The sequence below is a fragment of the Lygodium microphyllum genome, chromosome 18 (assembly GCF_053477565.2).
Source record: "Lygodium microphyllum isolate KBCC chromosome 18, Lygodium_microphyllum_v1.1.10, whole genome shotgun sequence".
NCBI lineage: Eukaryota > Viridiplantae > Streptophyta > Polypodiopsida > Schizaeales > Lygodiaceae > Lygodium > Lygodium microphyllum.
Window position 1 is genome coordinate 116,464,173 of NC_141152.1, and position 13,186 is coordinate 116,477,358.

Here is a 13,186-nt window from a genome sequence, read left to right on the forward strand (position 1 = left end):
ATTCCTCGTATAGTAGAGGATCCCAAAGTGGGATCATTGATGGATCGTGCAGCCCTATGGAATCGGCTCAACTCTAGAGCTCAATATTTCTTCTTTATGAGCTTACAAGATTCTACTCTTGTGCATGTATGCAAGTTGTGGCAAGTAGTGGAGGTGTGGACAAAGCTTGCTTCTTTGTACCACTAGAAGACTTTTGTCCATTGGATTACTCTTGAGAAGAAATTACGAATGCTTGTTGATGACTCTTTCACAATGAAGGACCACATCAATAGGTTGGAGGATATGAGGGATGAGCTTGTATCCCATGGCAGGATGATATCTTTAGAGGATATGCTCATGATTCTTTTGACTCAACTGTCATCTCCTTGGTTTGATGTCTTCTACACCAACCTTCTTACATTGAGAACTTGTGAGAAGTTTTTGTGGGTGGAGCTTGTGCCACTTGTTTTGAAGCATGGAAAGCGTGCCAAAGAGGTAGCCAGTGGATCCAACTCCACCAAAGCTTATATTGTAGGTTTAGGAGGGGGGAAGAAGAAGAAAGGGAAGTTAAATGCTAAACAACGGGAGAGTTTTTTAGGCCTCAGAGAAGCCTAAATGCCCCTATTGTAGGAAGGGGACACAGCTAGAGGAGGAACGTTGGAAGAAGTATCTTTGACTTTGATTGGAAGTGAAGGATGGAGCTAAATCATCGGAGCCTTCCTTTACCTCTACACTAGTTGTTACTCATGAGTGCATGTTGCTTCATATTCATGTGTTGAAAGATCCTTCTTCAATGGTTGACTCGTCTTGGTTTCTTGACAGTGGTGCTTTGAGTCATATGACTCCACGAGGAGATTTGCTGTAGGATCTTAGCCCATCTGAGGATTTAGTCATTGTTGGTGACATTTCTTCGGTGCCTATTAGTGGTGTTGGCACTTTGTCGTTATTGCTAGACCATACCTCGCACTCCCTTTCAGAAGTCCTACATGTTCTAGACTTGGGCTCTCCACTTCTCTTAGTTGATGGCCTGACTAGACTTGGTATCTGGTTTGTCTTCATGGAGAAGGCTGTGTTTATTGAGGATTCTTCTTCAGGAGTTGTTTTAGCAACAAGTTGTTCGGAGAGTGGGCTTTACAGGCTCCATTCCCCTTCTCTTATGCAGGGTTCTTTGCGACAATTGTCTATTATTGCACCTATTCTCGCTTGTGCGCTATCTACTCCACAGGTTCATTTTCATCTCCCACCCTTTCCTTCGGTGGTTTCCTTGTATCCCCTATCCCTTTTTGAGGGGGACAATCCTGATGATGCAATTGTGGATTTCTTGGCACCTAGTGTTTTCAACGTTTAGACAGACTTCCCAAGGTTGTGAGGAGCTTCTTTATCAACGTTTAGACGAACTTCATCAACACTGGCATTCTTCTTGCCAACCCAGGATCCATTTCTTCTTTGTCCTTTTGCCATATCTAGGATCTAAGAGGGGGTGTTAACAGTCATGATTGTCATGCTTTGTCATCTCTTGCTTGTGAGCCTTAGTTTGAGCCAAATGAGGACTTTAGGAGCTCTGACATGTTTGTCATTTGTTTTGATGAAGGTGGTAGCTCACTTTAGAGCATCCATTTCATTGCGTTTTTGTGTATTTCCTCCTTTAGTCTGGTTTCTTTGGCTATTTTTGCATTTTCCAGTTTGCCTTCACTTGTCGAACTTTGTTCATCCTTGTCAAGATTTTTCTTGCCCTTTAGTGCCACGTCAGCATATTGTGACTGCATTTAATGCAATCAAATGTAGTTAGCTCACATATTGGGTCCCCAGGTCTAGGTCGACCAACATTTAGAGATTTAGACCATTTGTAGCCCCCAGTTGATTTGTCATTATCATCTTATTGTTTTCCACGTGGCAAGCACACACTTTGACTTTGATATTTTGCTTGGTCTCCAGTGTCATCTTCATTCTCAACTTGATCTAGTGCCCTCATTGTTGTTGTGGGTTGCATGTAGGGATTGATTACTCTTCTTGTATTCATCATGCCTTCCTTATTCAATGCAGATTTCTTTTCTTCTTTTCTTGCAGAGTTGCTCTATTTGTTTGTCTATGTTCTTGTTCCTTCTTCCATTGGGCACTCTCATAGAAGGGCCTTTTTGAGTTTCTTCTCACATAGTGGAAAAGATGGACTTTTCCCATGTTGCCTTGCAGTTGTTGGAGCATAAAAGAGTCTACACAAGGGGAGTTTTGAAAATTCAAGTCTGGAGTCACACATGAGCCATGTGAGACTCCAAAAACAACTTGAAATTTTAAAGAATATCCAAGTGAGTGAAAAAGAGATACATCTAATTTTCCTAAACAAAGCTTGAGATGCCACCAACCTAGTGTACGAGTATTTTCCATTGCCTATGCAAGGCATTAAAATTAGGATAAGTCACGAAGTTAACTATCCTATTTGCCATGATGATGATGATAAGACAATGGGACGTATCAAATAATGAGTCCATAGTTAATGAGACATCTGGCCTCATAAATCACATCAATTGGCCATGTTTAGGGAGTACATGCAAGTCGATGCACAGAAACTTGCTTGCAAAGCCATTCATAGAGCAAGCATGAGCGAAGGAGACGGTGTCATGTGGGAAAACATAAGCAAGAACACAATTGATGACAACACCACCTCTATTGAGCCAATCAAGACATGTCAGTAGAAGCGAAAGCCTAAGGAGCATGAAGATGTGAGAGTGGGTAACAGAAAGAGAAAAGTGAACACGGAGAGGAGACAAAGAGAGAATGCATGAGAGAGAAGGAACAATGTGATTGTGATAGTTGAAGGTACAAGGCTGCAAACATTTAGCCCCAACACGTAGCTCTACACATCAGTGTGAGCATCAAACGGTAGCAGGGGGATGAGAGAATGAGGAGGGTTGGTTGATCACGAAGGATCAATGATGGATAATGGATAATGAAAGTGGGAGGATAGGTTGCTTATATATAGGTGAAAAAGAGGAAAAACCCTAAATGTGGTCAAACCCCTAAAAAGTAGCCAAAAAATGTACAAAAGGAAATGCACTAATGTGCCCTCCATCTAAAGTGTCTAGAATACATAAAATGACAGACAAAGACAATGTTAGAGCTCCTAATGTCCTCATTTGACTTAGATTGAGGATCAGAGGCCGGAGAGGACCACACAAGACACACGACTGCTAACAAAAGAAAGCGATGAGGAGAAGGTTAAGGTAGAGAAGAAAGATACCCAAGGTGCAGAGTCGATTGACTTACGTGAGGATTGGTGCGAGGAGGAGCATGAAGGAAGTAGTGAGGAGAAGGTCAAGGTAGAGAAGGAAGATACCCAAGGTGTAGAGTCAATTGACTTAAGTGAGGACTATAAGCTTTGTCTTAAAGCCAATCTCCAATTAGTGGCATATGAACTGGCTCCAACTCAGTAGAAGAATATGGAGGAAGCTTCGATTGGAATGGCCAAGAAGATCACCTTGGATGTAGACCGCAAATGTAGTTTGGTTCAACAAGAGGGCACATCTTGTGTTTTCCATAGGCAAATCACATAAGCCTATGGAGGCAACTGCCTGGTTCGACATCATTTTGGGGAGTAATGGCTTAGTTGAATAGATCTATTATGAAGGGTTTTTTTTGAGGTGCTATTTAATACCACAGAGGTAGCAAAGAAGGTTAGGGCCCAATGCATTTATTTTTGGGGCCTTGATCTAGTGTACATCATGGATTGGCAACCAGTGGAGTTGGCTCGAGACACAATAAAAAAGGATTGTCTAGTATGGGTTGAGCTCTTGGAGCTACCCACCTATCTCTAGGATATGTTGCTAGACATTGCCAAGGGATTGGGCAAACCACTTTACATCCCTCCTTTGTGTTGAGATTCAAGCTGATGTACCTTTGGTGTGGTTTGTTTACCTTAGTTGAATAAGGTTTGGGTCACACTGACTCAACCATGGTTACATCTAGGTTACCTTACTTCTATATGTTTTGGTTGTATATACACACTGTGTGAGAGTGTGGAAGATAATGGATGTTGGATAGAGAGCATGGCTGCTCTCCTTCTTGCCTGACCTTTGTCCCCCCCTCTCTCTGATTTCTTTCATGGTATTAGAGCTTCAAAATTAGGAGTATTTGGATGAAGTCCTAGCTCTAGTATCTTTCATATCCTTCCTAATAAACCCTCTTTTGCATGATCTTGGTGTGACTCAGATATATTGTCTTTATCAGTGTACTCTTTGATCAGATCATCAGCATCCACAAGAAACGCCTCAACCTTTCCTGTATTTTTTGGTGCCATAAGTCTCATCATCTGCACTAGTATCTTCTTCAGTACTAAGATCATCTTCATCTTCATCTTCCTAGCTTGAAGAAGAGCCCTGGTTTGTTGGGGATTGGCGTGATCTGAGCCCTTTACAATCGACCCGCAGGCACATACTTGGGAACAAAGCACATGTATTGGCCGAGAATGCAATAGTGTTTATTGTTGCAAATTTTTAGTAAAAAATGATTGCACTACAGGTCATTGAAGTGCATTGCTTGCTGGCATTTTGTTGTAATTGACTCTACACATCAAATCTTGTTTTGCAAAGCTGAAGACTTTGGAATGGCAAACACAGGAGATAAGGATACTATCACCCAGATAGTAGGTGAAAAGCTGGACTACAATAACTTTGTTTTATGGAAATTCAGGATGTCAAACTTCTTAATTGGAAGAGGCTATTGGGATCTAGTCATAGGTCTTGAAGATGAGCCCAAGCTACTGGAGGATAGACCTCCAACACGAGATCAATTGAAGACATATAAGACATGGTTGGAAAAAGCTAGCAAGGTCTTGCATTGGCTGTCCTTATGTGTGTCAAATACAAAAGCTATGCAAATTGCAAATTGTACATCACCAAAAGCCGCTTGGGACTTGTTGATGAAGAATTATGGCCATGTCACTCATGTAATAAAGACATAATTGAAGCAAAAATTCAGCCACATATTCAGGAATGGAAGGTCTATTGAAGACTATGTGAGTGAGATTAGAACCATTGCAGAGCAACTAGTCTCAATTGGAGCTGAAGTTGAGAATGATGATTTGGTGGCCACTACCCTCCATGGTCTTGGAGAGGAGTACAAGCAGTTTGACACTTCCATATCAATGCATTGGGAGCGGCCTGGCTTTGATGAACTTGTGGCACTTCTTTTGCATGAAGAAGTGAAGCTTGCACTCAATACAAGTTCCAGCGGGCCTAAGAACAATAGGGACAATGTCTTCTACTCAAATCAAATGGTAAAAGATGGAAGAGCAAGGTCAAACTTTAGAGGAAGAGGGGCTGGAAATGCATATGCAGCCCATAGACAGCAAGGTACTGGATAGCAAAATAGGAAGCCTCAAGCAAATAGAGGTGCCTCTAATACTCATGGAAGAGAGGGTTACTCATCTAGAGTGGGAATGTAGCTAAAAATTGCTATAAGAAGTAGAATGATCAGAGAGTAAGAGAAAGGCAACATGGTAATTATGCCTCTTCTAGTGGTATGTAGGAGGATGACAGGTTGTTTGCTATGCAACATGTGAAGAAGGGGTTGCCTACACAAGGCAAAGCAGATGATGTATGGTATATAGACTCAAGGGCATTTAACCACATGACTCCTCATGAAGAGTGGTTTGACACATTGTTAGAAGGTGCTCATGGATATGTTTGCACAGGGGATGATACATAGCATGAAATTAAGCATATAGGTACCATTCCCTTGATGATGTACGGTTATAAGAAAAAGAATCTATATGATGTGCTACATGTACCCTCTGTCAAAAGATGACGTACCAGCGAGACAATAGGATTTGCGGGGAGGAACACGGAGTGAACTTGGCAAACATGGAGAAGAGAAGAGAAATAAACTCTGATGAATGGAATGATGAAGTTCTGAATCATTGAGTGAATGTGATACAAGGGAACAAGGGTGTTGTAGCATAAGGAAGATGATGAAGACAGCCCCGAACCATGAATCACAATGTCATCTTGAAGGGGTGTGAGGGTAGTGGAGAGGTTGGAGAGAAGAGGTGACGGACTGAATGAATCAACCATAAGGAATGAATGGGAGAGGGGCCTATAAATAGGCACAATTGGTCTAGGATAGTACCCCAGACACCATGATACCGATGTGGTAAACAAAATAAGGGAGGCTAGGAGGGAGAAAAATGATATCTCCCAATGCGTAGCGGAAATGATAGAGAAATGTTCATGCTGAACCCACCATCGGTCTTTGTCTTCTTTGATGAGGAGGATCTTTGTGGGCACTAGCAAACGCAAGGAAGGATGGATCTGATGCATACGATAGTGCATGAGAGAGAAAGACTAAAAACACAGGTAAGGAGAGAAATACTAAAAATGTAGGCTACAGGAGAGAGTCTAAAAATGCAAGTGAGAAGAGAGAAAGACTAAAAATGTAGGTGAGGAGAGAAAGACAAGATATAGGTGAGGAGAGAGAAAGACTAAAAACTCAGACTGTAGGAGAGAAAGTCTAAAAACTCAAGCTATAGGAGAGAGAAAGACTAAAAATGCAAGAAAAAATCAGCATTAGTTGTCGGCATGCTAAAATTAGCTCCAAACAGTGTGTGATAGGCTGGAAACAGGTGCCTGACTGTTGTAGAAAGCAATGGCTAGCTTGGACCGCGATGTCCTCCACATCCGGGGTGTAGGCAGCAAGTTGAAATACTTGAAATTTGCAAAAACGAGATTGTTTTTTGAATGGGAAGTGATCAACAACAGTTGTGCTGTTGTAAACAGTTGCAAATTGCGGGTGGAAGATTGGAAACATGCACCAAATTGTAGATAATAGCAAGGAACAACTGAAACTACGGGTGGAAGACTGAAAATATGCGCTAGACTGTAGATGATAGCAAGGGACAACTAAGACTGCAATGTCCTCTGCGAAAGGGGTGTGGGCAACAAGCTGAAAACACCTGAAACCTGCAAAAACGAGATTTTGATGTAGCAGTAGAAGAAGAAAAGTGGATGACGAACCCGCCACTGGAGTAGAGGATCTTTGCCACTGTTTGAGCAAATCTAGATCTAATACCATGTCAAAAGATGACGTACTAGCGGGATAGTAGGGTTTGCGAGGAGGAATATGGAGTGAACTTGACAAACATGGAGAAGAGAAGAGAAGAGAGAAGAAACTCTGATGATGGAATGATGAAGTTTGTAATTCATGGAGTGAATGTGATACAAGGGAACAAGGGTGCTGTAGCACAAGGAAGGTGATGAAGACAGGCACGAACCAAGAACCACAATGTCCTCCTGAAGGGGTGTGAGGGTAGTGGAGAGGCTCGAGAGAAGAGTTGACAGATTGAATGAATCAGTCGTAAGGAATGAATGAGAGAGTGGCCTATAAATAGGGACAGTCAGTCTAGGATGATGCCCCTTTTTGGGGTTGCAAACCCTAGATGCAAAACGCAGAAACACAAAAACACAAACTACGGGTGAAGGGTTTCTCTACACCCTCCATTACCAAAAACTTGCTTTCTGTGGGAGAAATGACTCAAGAGAATCTACAAGTTAGATTCGATAGAGATGGATGCTACATTCAAGAGTATGGTCAAGGATGCAAACTCATTGCTAAAGGCAAAATAAATGGTAGGATGTTTACATTGGATACAAAAATTCCAGCCTTGAATGCTGCTATGTATTCACATGACAATGTTGCAATAAGGGACATTGAGATATGGCATAAAAGGAATAGTCATGTAAATGTTCAAAAGTTGAAAAATATGCAGCATAAGCAAGTTGTACTTGGACTTCTTAAGTTTAAGCATATGAAATCAGGACATGTATATCAATCATGTCAATTTGGGAAGCAATCAAGGCTTCCATTTATGAGGCATGTAAGCATCACTACTAGACCATTATAGCTTGTACATTCTAATGTATGGGGACCCTCACAGAATGCATCTCTTGGGGGATCACGCTAATATTTGTCATTCATAGATGACTATAGTAGGTGCACATGGTTGTATGTGCTGAAGCACATGAGTGGTGTCATGGATGCTTTTCAGGACTTCAAGAGATGTGTGGAGAAAGAATTGGCTTGTTACATCTCATGCTTGAGATTTGATAGTGGTGGAGAATATGTCTCTAAAGACTTTGATCACTTCATGGCAGCCCATGGGATAAAGAGGCAATTCACATGCAGGTACACACCACAACAAAATGGTGTGGCAGAAAGGAAAAACAGGGTGATCATGGAATTGGCTAGAGCCATGTTGAATGAGAAGAGCCTATCAAATGCATATTGGGCCAAGGTAATGACTGCAGTGTATGTCATGAATCGTACACCAACAATAGGGAGACATGAGGTGACTCCTCATGAGAGGCTTTATGGGATAAAGCCTGACATTAGCCATCTTAAGGTCTTTGGATGTTTGGCATATGCACATGTTATAGATGAGAAGAGGAAGAAGCTTGATCCAAAGGTAGAAAAGGCCATCTTTATTGGGTGTACACAAGATAGGAAGGCTTACAAATGCTACAATCCTTCTACTCATGAGACATTGGTCTCAAGAGATGCAATATTTGATGAGCTGAATTCATGGCATGAGAAGAAGACCATCTTGATGGATGATGATGATGTTTGTCAGGAGACTTATGTACATGTAGGTACAAATGAGAGTGCAAAAATTTTTGGGCCTTCTAAAGATGCTACTACATCAGTTAGTCCTTGGATAGGTAGATTGAGGAGATTAGCATCTTTATCCACTGACATGGATATGTCAGTGAGGGGGAGAAATATGGATAAAGCCAAAGGCAAACTTGATAATGTTACAGGGCCACTCACTTCTGGTTATGTGAAGAATGCTTTCCTCAATGGGGATTTGGTTGAGGAAGTATACATGGATTAGCCCGAGGGCTATGTACATCCTGATTTTCCTACACGTGTGTGTAGATTGAAGAAAGCATTATATGGGTTGAAGCAAGCACCTAGAGCTTGGAATGCTAAGATAAGTGCATGCTTACAAAAGCTTGGTTTCACTATGGGACAAGGCTGATCATAGCCTATTCACAAAGAATACAAGGGCTGATTATGTGATATTAGTAATCTACGCAGATGATTGATCGTTACAAGTGATGATGCCATGGGAATTGGAGAGATAAAGAAAATGTTACATGTTGAATTTCAGGTCAAAGATTTGGGTGAACTGAAGTATTTCCTTGGGATTGAAGTTGTTTCATGTTAATCAAGTATGGTATGGTATGTTGGATTGCAAGACATGTTAATCAAGTATGGTATGTTGGATTGCAAGTCTTTGAGCACTTCATTGGAACAAAATATTAAGTTACTTGCAGATGTTGGGCATGAGATTGTCACTATGTACAAACAGATAGTGGGTAGCCTGATTTACCTTACCATTACTAGACCGGACCTTAGCTATTCAGTTGGACTGATTAGCCAATTCATGCAGAAGCCTAGGAAGTCTCACTTGGATGCAGTGAGGAGGATCTTGAGATATGTGAAGGCTACATTAGATTATGGTCTATTCTATGAGCATGGCGAGCCTTCGGAGCTTACATGATATACAAATGTTGATTGGGTAGGAAGTGCCTATGATAGGAGATCTACTAGTGGGTATGCATTTTCCCTTGGTAGTAGTATGGTCAGTTGGAGCAGTAAGAAGCAACCTACAATTGCACTCTCTAATACTGAGGCAAAGTATAGAGGTGTTGCACTTGCTGCATGTGAGGCAACATGGCTCATGAAGCTTCTTGATGATTTGGGCATGTAGGTAGTCAAGCCTATCACACTCTATTGTGACAACATGAGTAGTGTGCTCCTAGCCAATAATCTTGTCTATCATGCTAGGACTAGCACATTGAGGTACATTATCACTTTATCAGAGAAAAAGTGATTGCAGGTGATATTGATTTGGTCCATGTGAGGACAGAAGACCAAGTTGCAGATATCTGTACCAAGTCATTGGGTAAAGATAAGTTTGTGCATTTCAAAGAGCTACTTGGAGTGAACTACCACACTTGAGCTTGAGGGGGAGTGTTGAGATTCAAGCTCATGTATCTTTGGTGTGGCTTGTTTACCTTAGTTGAATAAGGTTTGGGTTACTCTGACTCAATCACAGTTACATCTAGGTTACCTTACTTCTGTACGTTTTGGTTGCATGTATACACTATGTGAGAGTGTGGAAGATAATGGATGTTGGATAAAGGACATGGTTGCTCTCCTTCTTGCTTGACCTTTGTTCCTCTCTCTCTCTCTGATTTCTTTCACTTTGGCTAGTCCATTTCGTAATAGGGTTTGCCTTTTATGGGATACTTAGGAGGCAAAGCTAGATATGGTGGAATTGTACATACCCTATCTTAGGCTCAAGCTTATATGGAGTCGATTTGTAGACACCTGATATAGTTGTGGTATGTAGGGGTACTATTTCAAAGAATGCTCAAAAAATACTGACGATAATGAAGAATATGAAGCAATTGTTCTCAATCAATTGTGGATAGAGGTGGTTTAAGATAACCTTGGATTGCGTGGGAAGGCAACATGGCAACATCTACGGAAGGCAAAGGAGGTGTAGAGGAGGGCTGGCATATAGTTAGAAACATCAAATCCAAAGGCTAGGTTAGCAAAAAAAAGGCAGAGGTTCCTTCATCCTTGAGTGTTAAACCGCCCCCCATTAAAAACTTTTGGTCCAAGGCTATGATTCTTAAGGTAGCAGAAGCATAGCAAGCTTGTTCGCCAATCTCAATAGAGTTTCACTTGAGCATTTGGATAGGGAACATCTAGGATCAACTCAAAAATCCATATGGCATTTGCAACAAGCTCCCAGCTTCAACAAAACTCAATTCTTATAGAGCTGTTTGTAGTATGCATAAGAGTGGAAGGTGGTGCCAAGATTGAAATGGTTCATAAACAATGGCTCAAGGAGCATGATGACAATGGCCAAAATAACATGGCAAATAGAACTTAGAATGGCTATCTTGAATGTGAAAGATATCAACCGCTGTAAACGCCCCGAACAACGTAGTATGCTTAACAATTATGATATTCACTTGTTTTCGAGATTTAATATAAAACAGAATGAACACTTAAATCTGAAAATGAAAATTACTCACAAAATTACAGCCATGAAAATGTAAAAGTAATGGAGACAAGATTGAGGGTTGAAGATGGGCAACCCCTCCGAAGGAATGCATTTCTGCTCAACCCAAGTCCCTTAGGGAAGAGCTCAGTTACAATCAACCTGAGAGTGAGAAGAAGTAATTCTCACTCTCACAAGATCATGCAAAGATGTACAAACACACATGCATTATCTATTATGCAATGATAAGAACTGATTTCTTTATAGTATGAGAGAAGAAAAGGGAAAATCAGCCTTCTCCATCGTTGAACAGTAGTACATGGATAGGGCTTGCTTCTTGTTTGCTAAAATGGAAGAAAGAGCTTGAAAAGGAGGTGCTGTAATGAATTTACAGGCTTGCTGTCTTGTAAAACAGCAGTGATAGAAGAGGGAATATGGAGGAATTTGATAATGGAGAAGTGGGGGATGATGATGGGGATGGATGGGGCCAGTTTCTAGCTATCTGTGGGTGCTGTACATGAGTTTATAGCAAAGAAAAATGATGTTGAATGAAGAAAAACGAGCTCTTATTTATAGGAGAGGGGAGAGCTAGTACAAAAGGGGAAAGTGGAGTAGCACAAGACAAGTGTCCAACCACATGTCATGAGATGTGACAAGTGGTGGGACACTTGGAAACTTGTGTGACAAGTGTCTTGACACTTGTCTATTCTCTATGGCCTTCCTTTTTGGGTTGAATACTGTCAAGAATAGAAACAACCAAATTTAGTAAGCACAGTCAGAGTACAGAACTTACTATTTTTAGAATGATATCCCTATTTTTTAGGACTAGCATTTTTAGGCTAATTCGAGGCTCCTAAAATTTAGGGACCTCCTAAATTTTAAGGATCTTCTAAAATTTAGGGACCCCCCCAATATGGGTGTCATATGAAAGCTTTTTCCGTGTACATTGCAAAAATGGTATCCGAATCTTCATGTGACTTTCCTATGCAAAGAAATGTGCATTTCAAGCTTTCAGCCCACATATGCACATTATACAAGCATTTCATGATCATGCCATCTTGTTGATTGTAACTGTCTGTTTTGGTGGATCTAGCCCACACTTCAAGGTATCAATCCTTTCTGTGTGCGAGTCTAACCCTGATATGCGTGAGTTCTAGTCACAGGCGCCCAATCGGGCCATATAGGTAGAAGTGTGAACTATCTTTTCTCTAACCCACCGCGTGGGTCCACCATAACCTGTGACCACTCATCAGTGGCCAGCTCCAATGCACTTCTCTTTATATCTAATTAGTGCAAAGGAAATAAATTTAATAAATCATTATATAGACAAATTAATGAAAAAGGATACAAATTCTGTTCCTATAGAGTTGTGACAGCCCTCTGGCTTTTATTCAGCTGTCCTCAGCTGAAAAGCTTCTTGATATTGCTGTAGAATATTTAGGTAATCCTTCATGAATTTTTCATCTACCCACTGTGCATCTGTTGTGGGTAGATTCTTGAATTTTAGTAAGAATTTTCGTGTCACAAGGCCACTTCTCGTGGTTCGATCCTTGAGAAACAAAATCTTTTCAGGTTCCAAGAGTTGCTCTGTTTCTTCAACTTCTGGGGGATCTTTAGTAATGGGTTCCTTTGGTTTTGGTCCTATGTAAGGTTTTAGCAAACTTACATGAAAAGCGTTGTGTATTTTCCAATGAGTAGGAAGCTCAAGTCGATAAGAAACTTCATTTATTTTCTCAATCACTTTGAAGGGTCCAAAGTATCTACTGGAGAGCTTTGGAAAAGATGAATTTTGACCAAAACCTTGTTTGAGCCTGCTTTAATCAAACTTTAGCAAGACATATTGACCTTTTTCAAAATCCAAAGGTCTTCTTTATTTATCTGCTTGCTTCTTTTGTTGCTCTTGGGCAACTTTGATAGTGGCTCGAACTTGATCCATTGTGGTTTTTAAATCTGAAGCAAACTCATCAGCATCAAAAATCTTATCTTTAGTGCGAATAATTGGAGGAGGAATCACTTTACCTTGTACTATTTCATTTGGAGCTTTCCCTGTGGATGAGTGCACTGTATTGTTGTAAGCAAACTCCAATAATGGAAGATATTTCTCCCATTGTGACTTATGTTCACTAACATAAGCTTTCAACA